The sequence below is a fragment of the Grammomys surdaster genome, unplaced genomic scaffold (assembly GCF_004785775.1).
Source record: "Grammomys surdaster isolate TR1022 unplaced genomic scaffold, NIH_TR_1.0 278, whole genome shotgun sequence".
NCBI lineage: Eukaryota > Metazoa > Chordata > Mammalia > Rodentia > Muridae > Grammomys > Grammomys surdaster.
This window is the reverse complement of record NW_021604719.1, coordinates 1,524,376-1,539,452: the sequence shown is the minus strand read 5'-3', so window position 1 is coordinate 1,539,452 and position 15,077 is coordinate 1,524,376.

The window sequence follows — 15,077 nt, the reverse complement described above, 5'->3', positions numbered from 1 at the left end:
GAGAGAGAGAGAGAGAGAGAGAGAGAGAGAGAGAGAGAGAGAGAGAGGGAGAGGGAGAGAGAGAGAGTTTTGGTTTTGTAATTACAAGAAGATATAAGACTTAATTTCAAATCTATCTTTTTTGAGTCTGCTCGTGGTGCCCATCAGAAGGCAGGCATGTGGAGTTGGTCTCTGTGTGTGGTAATTATGTATCAAAAGGAGTATCTAATAAACCAGAACATGCTTAAAAGCGCAAAACTATCAAAACTGATAAGAATATAAAGCTTCAAACTATGAAGAGTGATTCAAAGAAGGAAAATTGACTAAAAGGAAAATCCTCCGGACTGGGAGCGTCTTTTAAAAAGAACTTCTAGGATTAAGAATATTGATATTAGCAACTCAGCTCTAAATATAGTATCTGTATCACCTGGACTCCTTCCCTCAAACTCATTCTGAGTCCCCCTTCCCAAAGTTTCCTCTTCCTAACCTAATGTACTCTTTTAATAGCTTATGGAGTCCAGTTACTGCTGCTCATACCATCACTACTGTGACATCATCCACTGTTACTGTCAATATATGAAAGACTACACACCTAATGAAAGTTGACTCCCTCCCCAGAAACCATCAACTGTCAATAGCCCCTCTTTAGTTGGCTGGTACTTCTATGGCCTTCCCATATTCATGCTTGAATGATGAATGTCTTCATCTTGTATGAGGCAAAGTATCTTTCCATTTTATGCTGGGAGAGGGAAATTCTATTTTCCTCAGTGAAGAGATTCTGAGTATATTAATCATGATCACAGGACAGGTCCCACGCTCAGAAGCAGTTAGCTAAGACAAATAGAGTTCCATGTTTTCTAGCTGTTGTTTTCCTTTTGATTTTTGTTTTGTTCTTATTTTCAAGACAGTGGAAAAACCATGAAGATGGGTGGGTAGGAGTAGGGGCGCAGGATCTGGGAGGAGTTGGGGGATAGGGAAGAATATAATAAAAATATATTGTATGAAGTTCTTGAGAATAGATTAAATACTTTAAAAAAATCTTTCCACCCACCTTTTCATATTTTTTGAGCCTGGGAAAGAGAGGTGTGATATTTATGCCCCAGTTATAGCAGAAAACTCCACACAAACTTGTTCTCTGTATTTGGTTGGAAGTCTCTATGTCAACTGAACAAAAATGCTTCTTCTATAAGGACTGAGAAGTGCACTAATTATGAATATAGATATGCATTTTAAAAAGCAATATTGTACTATGTCCACTAGGTTTACTCCTAGGGCCTATCAGTTCCTCGAGTATGGCTTTTTGGACAGATTTATCATACCATGGATAAGTTTCCTCCTGTGAAACAGGCTTCAAATTTACTCAAAAAGTAGTTGATTACCTTACTAGCCTTCATGAAGCTATCAGCTCTCAGTACTCAGAGCTGAGCAAGATGTTGCCTTTGCTTCACAGCATTTACATAACACTTTCTGGTCCTCTGTAAGCTGACCAATGTGAAGGAAGCTTCTAGGTCAGATTCATCTTGATTTCTCTGTGATTAAAGTATTTGTTATTTTCCTCTATAGAATCTTACCACCTAGTTATGGTGGGCAACCAAGAACAATGGCAACAATCTGTATTATTTGGAAGATTTCTTGGATTTCCCAGACCAACAATTATTTAGCTTGTAAACTTGTGTCTTCTGGGGAACATTAATCCCCATGTTCGCTAACTAAATTTAAACAATATATAAAGTTTGTGAAGTAGTGGGTTGCTTTATAGCTTTTCAAACATCCTCAGCTGCCAGACTGTCCTGTAACCTATGGGAACAGCTCATGAGTGTTTTGCAAATGGAGCTCCTTAAGAGGCAAGGCTCTTTGAAGATTGCCCTGGCTAGGACCTGTGGAGGAGATGCTGCAGACCCCTGCTCTGATTCTAGGGAAGGACATGAGATTCAAGCCCTTCTTGCTTTTACTTTCCTTATTCTTATGGCAATTCTTAGTTTCCTTTTTCAGTTGTGATGGAAGCTGAGTTTCCTGGGATCAAATGCCCTTTAGATGAGTCAGATAATGTTTCTAAAGAGTCTGCAATGAAATTAAACCTCTTTGCAGTTTACCACAGAAACCAGTTCCTCCAGTTTCCCTAGGTGGACTCTGCAGTCATCCAAGTAAGCAGGAGGAACTCACGAAAGTTAATGACTCTTGCTTACTTAACTGTTCTAAAAGAGAGATAACTATATTCCAAGATCTTAGTAGTTGATTTCTTAAAACACGACATTAAAAACCTACAGACCTCAGAAGAAAGAAATAAAGGGCATAAAAGGTCAGACTTCCCTCCAAAGCCAGAAAATCAACAAAGGAATCTAAATCTTCCAGTCCCTTTGGAGGTAAAAGTACAAGTAGCTGCTGCCAAGAATAACAGAAACTTGGTCCCAGCAGTTAAGATTTAGATAGTAATCGTTATCATTGTGAGGATGTATAAAGAAGAGGACCAAAAATGTTGTTCACACAAAAGTCACATACAGGCCATAGAAATTAGGCCTATACCTGAATAATATTCTAGATAGAGTATCATACTCTCTGCTGATTTCAAAAATATAAAAGCAACATACTGTTAAAGACTAACCACAGAGCTTGAATCTTTCATCTCTGAACTGACATGTCTGCTGCTGGCCTGGGCACAGTATGGATACTTGGTGCCTGGCTAGATATAATCATTTGGCTTGCAATCCAAAATTCATGCTTAGATATGAAGTAAAGTTTAATTAATGCTTAGATACAGAGTAAAGGTCAATTAATGATGACAATGGAGTGGGGAGGAGAAAAAGAAACTAAAATGAATAAATGTTGATGATTCTTGAAACATAATGAAAAAGAAATGAATTGAAACTGCTCATGCTTGAATGCTTTGGAGTTTGTATAAATAGAGTGCTCGAGCTACTACAGCCATCTGTTTGAGAGACAACTGCTAGTAAGTCTCCTCATTTTTGTCGACTCTACACATCTGTCCTGTGGTCTAGAACCTCCCTGGAACCACACCCCAGCACTCAGCAGGGGTTACTCCTCCACCAACTTCTTTCTTTTCATTACTTTCTCATTTCTCTATCCATCTGGCTCTCTCCTATTAGTGCTGCTTCTTTCTTCCTAACACCTGTGTTAGGAACACTCTGTCTCCCTCTTGAACATCTTTCTTTTCCACTCCCACTACCTATGCCCCCTTTCTAGTTTTCTGACTTCTACAGGCCCTCCAATATAAATGAACAAATCTAAGGAGTCATTCAACCATTCAATGCTAGAAGGCCAAATGCCAAGTATTTTCTCTCATATGTGACCTTAAACTTCACTTAGATTCAATTCATCTTAGATTCCAGGGACAGTAAGTCATACCAACAGATTACTCTGAAACTTACCCTGACTGAAACCCATCTCTACGCCCAATGCAGGAGCCATTGTCTAATATTGCAAACTGAGACTGTCTTTGAGCAACAGTGATCATTTCTTGATCCAAATAGTTCTCTCAAGAAATGACAACTGTGACTTTTCTCTGAAGCTGTCCAGGATGTAAGGTTGAGGCACTGTCTTACACTACTATAAATATGCAGGAAGGCTGGATGCCCCAGTGTGAAGGAATTCGAGGGTGGGAAGGGGGGACTGGGTGGATGGGTAGGGGCACACCCTCACAATAAGGGGTTTCTGGGGAGGATGGGAAAGGGGATAACATCTGAAATGTAAATAAATAAAATATCAAATGAAAAATTTATTAGCCTGCAAAGGAAAGCTCTCTAAATCATTATAATTTTAGTTTTATAAAATTTATTATTGAACACTTGCAAATAAGTATTATACATCAAAATTAACCAGACCCAAAGGCTATCCATCTAAGTCAATTTCTATATAGTTAGAATAGGCAATCTGAAGCTGTAGAGCTTCACAAGGGATTTACACTTTCACTGTTTAGTCTATCTTGATGTACCCACCTGTCGTCAAAATCAGAAACTCCTCGACACAATTAGAGCTAGAAAAATCAATTAGCTTTAGATTCCCTTTTATATGCGTGTCTATTATCTGCATGTAGTCCGTCCTCATATTTAGCCTTTCTTGTTCTCTTCTTACATGTTATACTGTACCCATGTATCTATTTGTTTACATATGTCCATACAATCATTCTCTATGTTCTATATATGAGGGAGAATATGTGTTTTTAATCTTTATGAAATTGTTTGACATCACTTAATATTGTACATCCTGAGCCCAGACATTTTCCTACAAGGTTTGTAACTTCATTTTATTTTATTGCTTAAGGGTATTAATGTATTATTCATATATATCATATTAAATTATCCATTAACCTGTTGGTGGGCAACTAGGCTAATTTCAATTCATTGCTATAGAGAAAAAGAGACAATAAATACCTCTATGATATGATGAGGAGTTCTCAGTGTTTATGCCTAGTAATAAAGTATCTGTCACATGGTAGTGTCTTAAGTTTTCTATTGCTATGATGAAACACCATGACCAAAAAATGTGAGTTGGAGAGGAAAGGGTTTATTTGGATTATACTTCCATATCATTCACTGTTCATCATCACAGGTAGTCAGGGCAAGAATTCATGCAGGGCAGGACCCTGGAAGCAGTAGCTGGTACAGAGGTTAAGGAGAGGTACTGCTTACTGTCTTGCTCCACTTGACTTGCTCAGTCTGCTTTCTTATAGAACCAAGAACCACCATCCCAAAGATGGCACCACCCACAATAGGCTGGACCCATTGTGGATAATTAAGAAAATACTCCTCAGGCTGCCTACCACTAGATATTATGGAGGCATTTTATTAATTGAGGTTCCCTCCTCTCAGATAATTTTAACTCATGTCAAGTTGGCATAAAACTTACAAACACAGGTAGTTCTATCTTTAATTTTTGAGGAATCTCCAAAATGATTTTCATAAAGGCTATATTAATTTGCATCCCCACCAACACTGTTCACTCACAGATTAATCCACTCAAACCACCACATGTCCAACACCTACTGGGTGCCAAATACTGGTCACTGTTTTAATCAATGGGATTTAGTATTCATCGAGTCATAGAGGGATGTCAACACTTTTAGAGCTCATATCCAAATGGAAGAGAGGCATTCACTATCAAAAGAAAGTAAATACACGGAGAGTTCCTAGCAATGTTAAGTTCTACAGAAGAAAGAAATGTGGTGATCCAACACAAGTGATAGCACAGCACAGAAAAGGAGCCATGGGTACACATAGACAAAGATTATTGTAGCAACTTCCATCAAGAGGCAGAGCTTATTCCTTACCCTACATCTTTGCTAGCTTTGTGATGGAGTTTTACCAAAAGGAAAGTAGCTGAGGTAACAGATATTCAGTTTCAGAACCTCAATAGATGTGTAGTTTCTGTTCTCACCTTCTTCAAAACTGAGCTGGCCTGATTGATGAAGTAGTACTATGGGTAAAACTGAGCCTTTTCAACAGATTTGCTCTGAAAACTCACAAACTGGTGAGTAAAGAAAATTAAAGCAACCTTATAGTGACTTTCCGACTGACCACAGGCACCAACAAGATGCAGCAGGCAGGCGATCCCTGCAACGCCTGATTAGACAATTTCACTGAGTGATGAGTAAATAATCAAGGATATATGACAACACATTACTGAAATTTAAACAAACATGGTCTAGCTTTAACTGGCCTTGTCAGGAGGTTTATCCAAGGAGTTCATGTTTAAAAAAAAATAATAGCCATGCCAGTCTTACAGAGATTTATGAAACAAGTTTTTACACAAATGAAAATAAGTTCCTAAGACTAGAAGAAAAAAAAAGACATGGTACAGAAACAGGAACATTATGTATGAAGCCAAATGAGTACGAGGAAAGGCAACATTGGGACAGAAGATGAGGCAGAAGAGTGAGGGAGGCTTATCATGTAGACCTTGGTATATTCTGGTCTCAACTTTGGATTAAATTCTCGACAAAACAAACAGCTCATTAATGATTCTACGAGCAAATAATAAAAAAATTTTACAAATATATATTACCCTGAAGTACAGGTTACATAAAAGAGAAGTAAGACAAGTTAAAAGGCAGTTAGGTTATTCTAAACTACAGACAGAATAGCTCTGGAAATGAAAGAAAGATTAAGAATGTATTTTGGATATAAAAGCTATAGGCATTACTGATGATTTGAATGCACTGAGTGCCTGAAGAAGTAAAGAGAATTATAAGGAAAGAGTTTACATTCGAGTTATAATCATATGGATGAGTCACAGAGAAATATATTGAGAGTAGAAAAGAGGCAAAAAGATTACATTTTGATGATGTTTCATTATTTGGTATGGAGCTGCAAGGGGAGTAATTGACTATCTGACAGGATACACGGTAGAATACATAGAAAAGTAGGTTTACAATTCTTTAACATGTTAATGGTATATAAAGTCATGTATGACCATAATTATACTGACTGTGTAGAAATAAAGTCCTGATCACATAAAGATGATGTACGAGTCACCTGTTAAATTCATAGAAAATAACAACAGTATGAAGTCATAAAAATTATGCTACAGAACATCAGGTTTTAAAAAGACTGGGTCCCCAGTGAAGTCTAATTCTACTGAGATGTTCAATAATGGGATGGAGAAAGGTCTGGTGGACATTGTTACAGAGAAGTCACTAGCGACAAAGTCAAGAGCAATTTCAGATTAACAATGATCAAACCAGAAGGCTACCATGGAAGGAACTGAATAATGATTGAGAAAGGAAAAATGGAGTAAAGGTAGCTATTTGAATAAATGTTGCTGACAAGAAAGAGAGAATTGGGGATGTATGTGAAGCAAAATGAGTTGAACAGAGGATCATAGGTAGTTTCCAATCATGTCTGAGCCTAACACACCTGCTGCTGTACCCTAGTATTGACATCTTGAACAAACAGTCAATAATAGAAATGGAATATTCCATTCCATGTTGGACATTGCTAACATTTTTATCTAGCATCTTCTTAGCTGTTGACTCCTGAGACCAATTAGACCTAGGCTAGAATTCTGGCTGACGGACCTTCTGAGATCTTCCCTACTTGTGCAAAAGGTTTCATGTAATACAAATGATACTAACCTTGGACTGATTCACTGAGGTATAAGAGCAACTAAACAACATGACAGTGTGCCTAAAGAGTGAGGATGGAGAACTCATCCACACATAGAATAAGGGTCAGGCACATCTTGGAAATTTTGGGGTAACTCAGAGAAGACGTACAATGAAATGAACGGGTAAAATCTTCCAACAGCTTGTGCCTGTAAAAGTCTAAAGAATAGATAAAGTTTGAATGAAGATACATTAATGGAAAATATACTCCTTCATGGAGGTGATAACATAAAATTATTAAAACAAAATCACAGTACCAGGAATAGGCTACCTGTCTAGGAATTATTGGTTATAGAGGCCCTTTATCCACACCTCCCCCATACACACCAATAATAAAGACAGTTATCACTGCTCTTGGTTGCCTATCAGAACTAAATGGTAAGTGCTGCTGTTGAGAAACATTAATAAATCATGGAGGAATTAAGTTGAGACCAAACTGCAGTTTTCTCACTGCTTTCCAGATTACATAGTGTCAGGAGTTAATCTGATAGATGCTGGGGAACGGGAAGTTAACAACAGTCCTACTTCCTTATGAACTGTTTTTTACTATACTGCTCTTATGCTGAGCAACATGTTCCCACTCTTGAAATAGTGCAATCAATTGCTTTCTGATTCATTTTAAAGCTCATTCATTAGAACGAGCTCATGTCTGGTAGTGTAAGATGCTTAGACTCCAATGAAACCTCCTAATATACTGACACACTTTCCTTAAAGATATAGCCACAGACTCATGTGAAATTATTTATGGAGAGTTAAAAGAAGTAAATAAATCCTAAGCACTTTGTATCTTTGTATGTTATATTAGAATTAACCTACAAATGCATTAATTCTGCATTACGGACATATTTAGAGCATGCTTCTTTAGGTCCATAGTGGAGAAAGAGGAACTTGTAACTTCCAAAAAACTTCCAGTAGCTTATTTGTTTGAACTGCTGTTCTGGAGAGTTGGCTCAAGTTGTTCACAGGCTGTTTCATGGTCAACGACTGTAATATTCTTGCTATCTCATAAGGGTCTTGGGAAGAACATTATTGGAGACTTTATTAAAAGGTAAATCCAGGAAAACTGCATATTGACACTTTCTATGATGGGGATGGACTTTAAGGATATTAAGTTCTATGTGATTGCTCAGGAAAAAATGCATACTCATTGCAGAAGATGTTTTGAGTAACAGTATAAACAAAACATGTTGTTTTGATATCAAAAATCTCTTTTCCATGGAACTCCAGAGATTATCCAATGAGAAAAAGTTTAAAATACCCACAACAAATAAAGAAGAAAGTTATGAACTGGTTCAAATGACATTGTTTGCCAGGCCTGATGTAGCTATTGTCATCAATGAGTGTTTCATGTACGATGTCAACAAGTGATGTATTGTGACAGCATCATACCTGATGGACCTGATTTGCTTTGACCTCTGCCATACCAGAAGGGTGAGATATGACCCTTCTAGGGAGTTTTGTTAACATTCATTTATGTAGCAGCTTCCTGTGGTACATTAGGAACACCTAGTTTGGTGTAATAATATTCAAGATAATGCAGTTACTGTGTTAGTTTCTAGTTGTTACTATTGAAAATACTACATGCTTAAAAGGCATAGCAACAGCATAAAATGAATTTCTTTAAAATTTTAGAGATGAAAAAAACTAAATTGATTTCAATTTATTGAAGTTGAAGTAGTCAAAATATCTTCAAAACTGGCTTCTCTGGAGAGTCTGGGAAGGGAATTTATTCTCTATCCTCTGTTTCTGTTTTTTTCTGTTCCTGTTCCTGTTCCTGTTTCTGTTTCTGTTTTGATTTGTTTTGTTTTTGTTCCACCTCCTTTTTTTGTAGCTTGACCATCTTTCATCTCCCTCTTTTAAGAACACTCATGATTACTTCACTGAAATACCTAAAGCATCCAAGATTCACTCCCCATCTCAGGAACTTTCACCTACTTGAGCCCGTATGAAATTCCCTTCTTCACACTGTATATTTAGATGCTCAGAGATTAGGAGTTGACATGTTAAGTCATTATTGCTTGTGCTCCCGCAACTGTTGATCAATAATTTACTCCATAGGAACTAAAGCATTTCAGTGATCGTACGCATATGAAATTCACTTATCATCATCCCATAACACAGAAGCTCTTATACTTGTGAATAAAATAATATGAAAAATATGAAATATGTTGCTCTTTCTGTTCTTACTAGGATCCACACGTATAAGAGTCAAAAGACAGAAGCATACACAAAGACTATGCTGAACCATTACTTTTTTCTGTCCTTCAGAATTCAAGTCTATTTTGTTCAAGGTCTGAATTTGGAAGAGAAAATATTTCTACCACATGGCATGGTAGTTCTATTGATCTTAGAACCAGTACTATTATTCAGTCATATTGAAAGTCTCCCTGTCACCAAGGCAACAAACAATGCAAAGCCAAGGAAAGGGAATTGATCACTGTTATTTGGGAAAAATAGAATGCTGGGAGACAATGACACAGGATAAAGTATGTTTAAAACTCTGATAGCCCTGAGAAGTTATCAGACTGTTTTTATATTCAATAATAATTGGTGGAAAACCACAGATACTGAACAACAACAACAAAAAACTACTAAGAACTTAAGTTTTGAATTATTCTAACAGGTAGAAAATGTCAACTAGAAGAGGTTGTACACAAGGGAGAGAGGGAGTGTGGAATTAATTGCAGAACGGAATTACAACTATCATCATAGCATCATGATTTATTAGCGATTATCATTGAAACATTAATTGTGGCCATGTCACATGATTTTTCTTGCCCTTTCTATTACACTTGTTTGCCTTAATCAAGCATCTATTTATTCTCTTCTTTTTTTCTACTCTACATTATGCCAGAAGTGGGAGTGTAGGCAATTTTACAATTTAATATTTAAACTGTAGAATATTTATATCCAGAACATTTTGACTTATATGCAAAGTTATTCCACATATAAAAGCATGACATCATTGTTATTGAGTGAAGTTTAAATAGGGATAAAAAGGAGCTGACTGAGCATTGTATCACCAAAGTGAGCTTTGTTGATTACCTAACAGTTGTCAGTCCTACTAGATTCTTTCATTAATGTGGTTGTGGTCTTTTGTTTGGTTAATTTTGCTTCTCTGTCAAGTTGTTAGAAATAGGAACGAGCAAACTGTATTTCCCAGGTTCCCTTGACAGTGGATATTAAAATGACATAGGATGACAAGAAGAAGAATGCCATTTTAGTATCAGTGGTCTGTGGTAAACCAAAACATGACACCAGCACAAGGAGGAGTATGACCTAGGTGCATGCCCAGTTGAAGTATTGCATATCCCATTGTAGAAAAAAATCCTCCTCATCCTCCTCCTCTTCCTCCACCTCCTCCTCGTCCTCGTCCTCCTCGTCCTCGTCCTCCTTTTTCTCCTCCTCCTCTTCAGAAGCAGGAGAATTACATGCTCCTGCATCCCTGCTCAAATGCAAGGATGCAGTCTCAGCACCTTCATCACACAGTTGCCAAGAGCAGCTAGGATTCAGTCCAGCTGCTTTTCTTCACATCTACATTAGTTGGTAGCATTCATAGCATTCATCTGAAACATGCATATGCATACACACACACACACAAACACATACACACACACACACAAGCACATACATACATATATACATACACACATACATACATACAAACATACATACATACATACATACACACACAAACACACACAAACACACACACACACAAACACACAAGCACATACATACATACATACATACATACACACACACACACACACACACCATATGTTTTAAACCCTTCAAAACTGGAATGCAAACACTACTTCGTTATCTGGATTACCAGGATTGATAGTTGACAGTCCAGTCCAATAGGAGCTTCTAATTCTAAGCCTCAGCCTTTCCTCTTTTGTTCTTTCTGAGTTCATTGTAACTGATTCTCTGCGCTAAATCCTTTTTTTCCTCAAAGTACCAAGAATGCCCTACGAGCTTTGGGATTGACACCAACTAACATAGATATGAACATCAGTTTTACAGAATACTTAAAAAACAATTTTCTGAAACTGGGAACTTTTTCCAGCATTTCCTATCTGAGACTTGACCTGTTACTTGGGAAAGTAGGCTGCCCACCTCATCCAGGGAGAGTACAGCATGGAAGAGGACACAAGTTAAATTATTTTTCAGAGCAGGACTACCTAAAATAAAATTAAAAACATAGGTTTGATAAAAGTATGAATGCAATTTTTATAACTGTAATACACAAATAAACTGTAATCCATAAAAAACTGTAATATGCAAATTAATATTTTTACAACTGTAATACACAAAGTATTTGGTTTTGTAAAACAGTAAATGATTTAAGGTAACATAAAATCAACAGGACATTTGAAGCTATCTGACTACTATAAATGTTTAGAAGTTTCTCTCTGTTATAATCTGTATTCTCTAGCCTCCTTTTCCTTTTTTCTATTTCTATCTCTGTCTCTACATCTATATTATTTATCATTTTAAAATTAGAATGAAATTATAGGTTTTAATATGACACCTGCATATCATGTGGTTTGCTCAGTCACCCTCTAATACTGACTGTTGTTTTTTCTTCTTCTATAGTATCCTTTCTCCTGCCAAATAGCATTCATCTGGAACATGCACACACACACGCATGCACACACACACGCACGCACACACACACACACCATATGTTTTAAACCCTTCAGAACTGGAATTCAAATGCTACTTCATTATCTGGATTACCAGGATTGATAGTTGACAGATCTGGGGACTTTTCAAAAACATGACTAAGCAAAACATTCTTCTTGCTAAAGGTAAAGGGTCTCATACGAAGATGAAGCTCCTGTAGTGATGGACCTGAAGACCGGTAAAAGCCATTGTTTCCTCTGTTGAATCAGAGTTCTTTTAAATAAACATGGAAGTGATGAAAATTAAAGAATATGATGGATCTGGGAGATAGTACAGTGGGTGGAATGCAAGACTAGGAAAGGAGAAAAATGCAAATTGTACCTTTCAACTATGCAGAAACTTCCCATTTCCACAGTCCTATGGCATATGTGACATATATAATAAAGATTCGGCATATGAGAGCAAACAAGCAAACTTCATTGTTCTGAATCTGACCCAGGTATTCAGCCCCTTCGATCTCCTTTAGCACAGTTACTGATAACTGCAACCAAGTAAAATAATTCAAGCATTCAAGCTCCTATTTGAGACTGCTTCTTTAAAACGTTGAATTCTGGATTAAAAGAAAAAAAAAAACACTACCTAGGGCTGTAGGTGGGGGCACAGTAATCAAAGAGGAAAATGTGAGAGATTGGGGACTGTTGACTTTTGGTGCCTTCTCCTTCCAGCATAAGATGACAATGTCAAGAGAGCTTCTTGGGAGTGAATTTAAAATGCTAAGCCTGAAGAGGCCCAGCAGAGCAGGAGGGCAAGTTACAAAAACATAAAAATAATAAATAAAAACTTTGTCCTGTTGAAATTGGTGAACTACATCTCACATATTCACTCTTCTCTGGTCTTGCCTTGCTTTTACCTCTCTACCCTTACTATCCTAGGTAGGGTTAAACTGCAAAAAATGAAATATGTCTTTATCAACTGTATCTCTAAAAACTAATATGGCTATTCTGTGTCTCTGACTAGAAAAAATATGTTTATCAAGTCGTAGTTTAGGAAAACTATTTAGACTTTTCCTTAGGCTTCAAGCATCAGGAATTATTTATCTTTTATAAAATTTTCTCTTTTTCTTTTCCTGTGAATGATTTAATGGAATTAAGTTATTGCACATAGACATTAGAACATACACAATGCTTTTTTTTTTAGCTTTTCTCATTGTCAGTATAGGCATTATAGCCAATATAAAAGTACTCTAAAGATTAATTAATAAAAGTTAATAAAAATACTGGGACAATTATATTTTTATGATTCCTTTTCATAATTCACTTCTAAGTATTGTTATAATACATCATATTATGTTCCTAAAATTTATGAAATTATTTAATCTAATAATTTCTTTAATCTTGTATATATCACCAAAATACCATTTTCTTAAGTAGAATTGAAGTTAGAATTCCCTTTAACAGTCAATCTGATTAGATATTCCCACTGGTACAACAGTGTCACAAATGTAATGGCAGTAACCAACCACTTTCTGGTTGGGTACACCTCATGAGATGGAACCATAACTGGCAGTATTGATAGGAGTAAGAAACTATGATTACATAAGTCACAGGTCCTAGTGGGATAACCCAGCATTATTCTGCTAAATGGACATAGTATCAAAACAACTCCTGAACTATTATTACTATACTACAAATAAGTACAACCTTCCACAAGTAAGCTTCTTCTTACAGAGAATGGCAATTAACAGAGACTCTACCAGGTCAATGTGCTGAGAATAAAGGCTGTACAATGTTTAACCCTAAATGAGATATGCACATCCATTGTTCCTGACAAAGATCAGGGATCTTAGTGGAAGAAAAGATGGAAGGATTATAAGAGACAAAGGTAATGGGTGACTTCAAGGGAACAGTGTTCACCAGATACAACAAAACAGTCAAATATATGAATTCAGTGGTTGTGACTGCAAGACTGACACATACAAGCTCAAACCAGAAAAAGAAAAGAAACAAAAAAGAAATAGGAAAAAAAAAGAAAGAAAAATCGAAACATGGAAGGGGTAGACAACAATGTAATGTATTTTTCAGTGATATTGTTGAGATTTGTACCAAGGATGCTAAATTCTAATAAAGAAAAAGAATGAATTGGTCTAGTTTAAGGAGCTTTTATAAACCACAATCTTTGAATAACTCTAAGTCAGACAGAAGCAGAAACTGGGAAAGAGTGGGGCCTTCTTAATATCCAGTTAGATTCCTGAAGAGACTAGGAATCTATGTTCGGTGATAAACAAGTCTAAGGGATAGCTCTCACTACGGTGTGATCTGTTTTACAGTGAGGACAGTTCTTAGAGTGATTTAGTCACTTTTCATCACCATGGCAAGATACTCAAGATAAAGGAGGAAAGATTTATTCTGACTCACATTTTGAGAGATTCGAGTCCATAATTGGCTGGCTGCATTGCAGGGATGAGGCAGAAAAAAAAGAAGGGACTGTTGATAAAAGAGGCTGTTTATCTCATGGTGACCAGACAGATGAAGAAAGGAAGAGATTGGAAGAAAATTATACTCTTCTAAAGTACCCTCCCAGAAATCTGCTTCCTCCGATCCAGCCCCGCCCTCTACAGTACCCACTAATCCCAATAGTCCACTCAATCATGAACTCACCAATGGAGTTTTCCATTGATTGTGCCAAGTAACTTCATGGTTTATTCATTTTCCTAATGCCCGACTTCTGAATCTTGAATTTGGGATCAAACTCTTTAACATATACATTTATAATCTGAAGCATGAGAGGCAATTTTGAACTGACATACAAGGGGTGATCTTAGCAAAACTGACTTAGCAAATCACATAACTAATATAACCCTGAAAGTCATTTATTGCCCTGATGGAGCTTTTCTCAGAACCCAGAATTCCACAGGAAAAACAGTAGTGTTCTTGACACCAGTCTAGTTTCCATGTAATTTTTCTATAATTCTTTCAAATGAAGGAAAGTTCATGAATCACTTGTTTTTCCTTCCCATAAATGGAGGACAGATAGGCATCAGATAGAAACACCTGCTTTTGTGTTTGTTTTTGTTTTATTTCTACCTATTGGAAATCCTCAAATCCTCAGATGTTTGACTTCTTTAGAAAAAAGCAAGATATACAGAGGGGTATGTTCTCAAATTTACTCTCATTATGCCTTCACAAAGCAGAGATCAATTGGGCACACTCTAAGATAACCACCTTTAGGTTGGTAAAGTTCACTAGGATCAACCATGCACCTCAAAGTGGGAGATATTGCTTTACATGAGAAAAAACAAAAAAGGCAGATTCAAGAGCACCGAGGCAAGATAAAGTGTATAAATATGAAG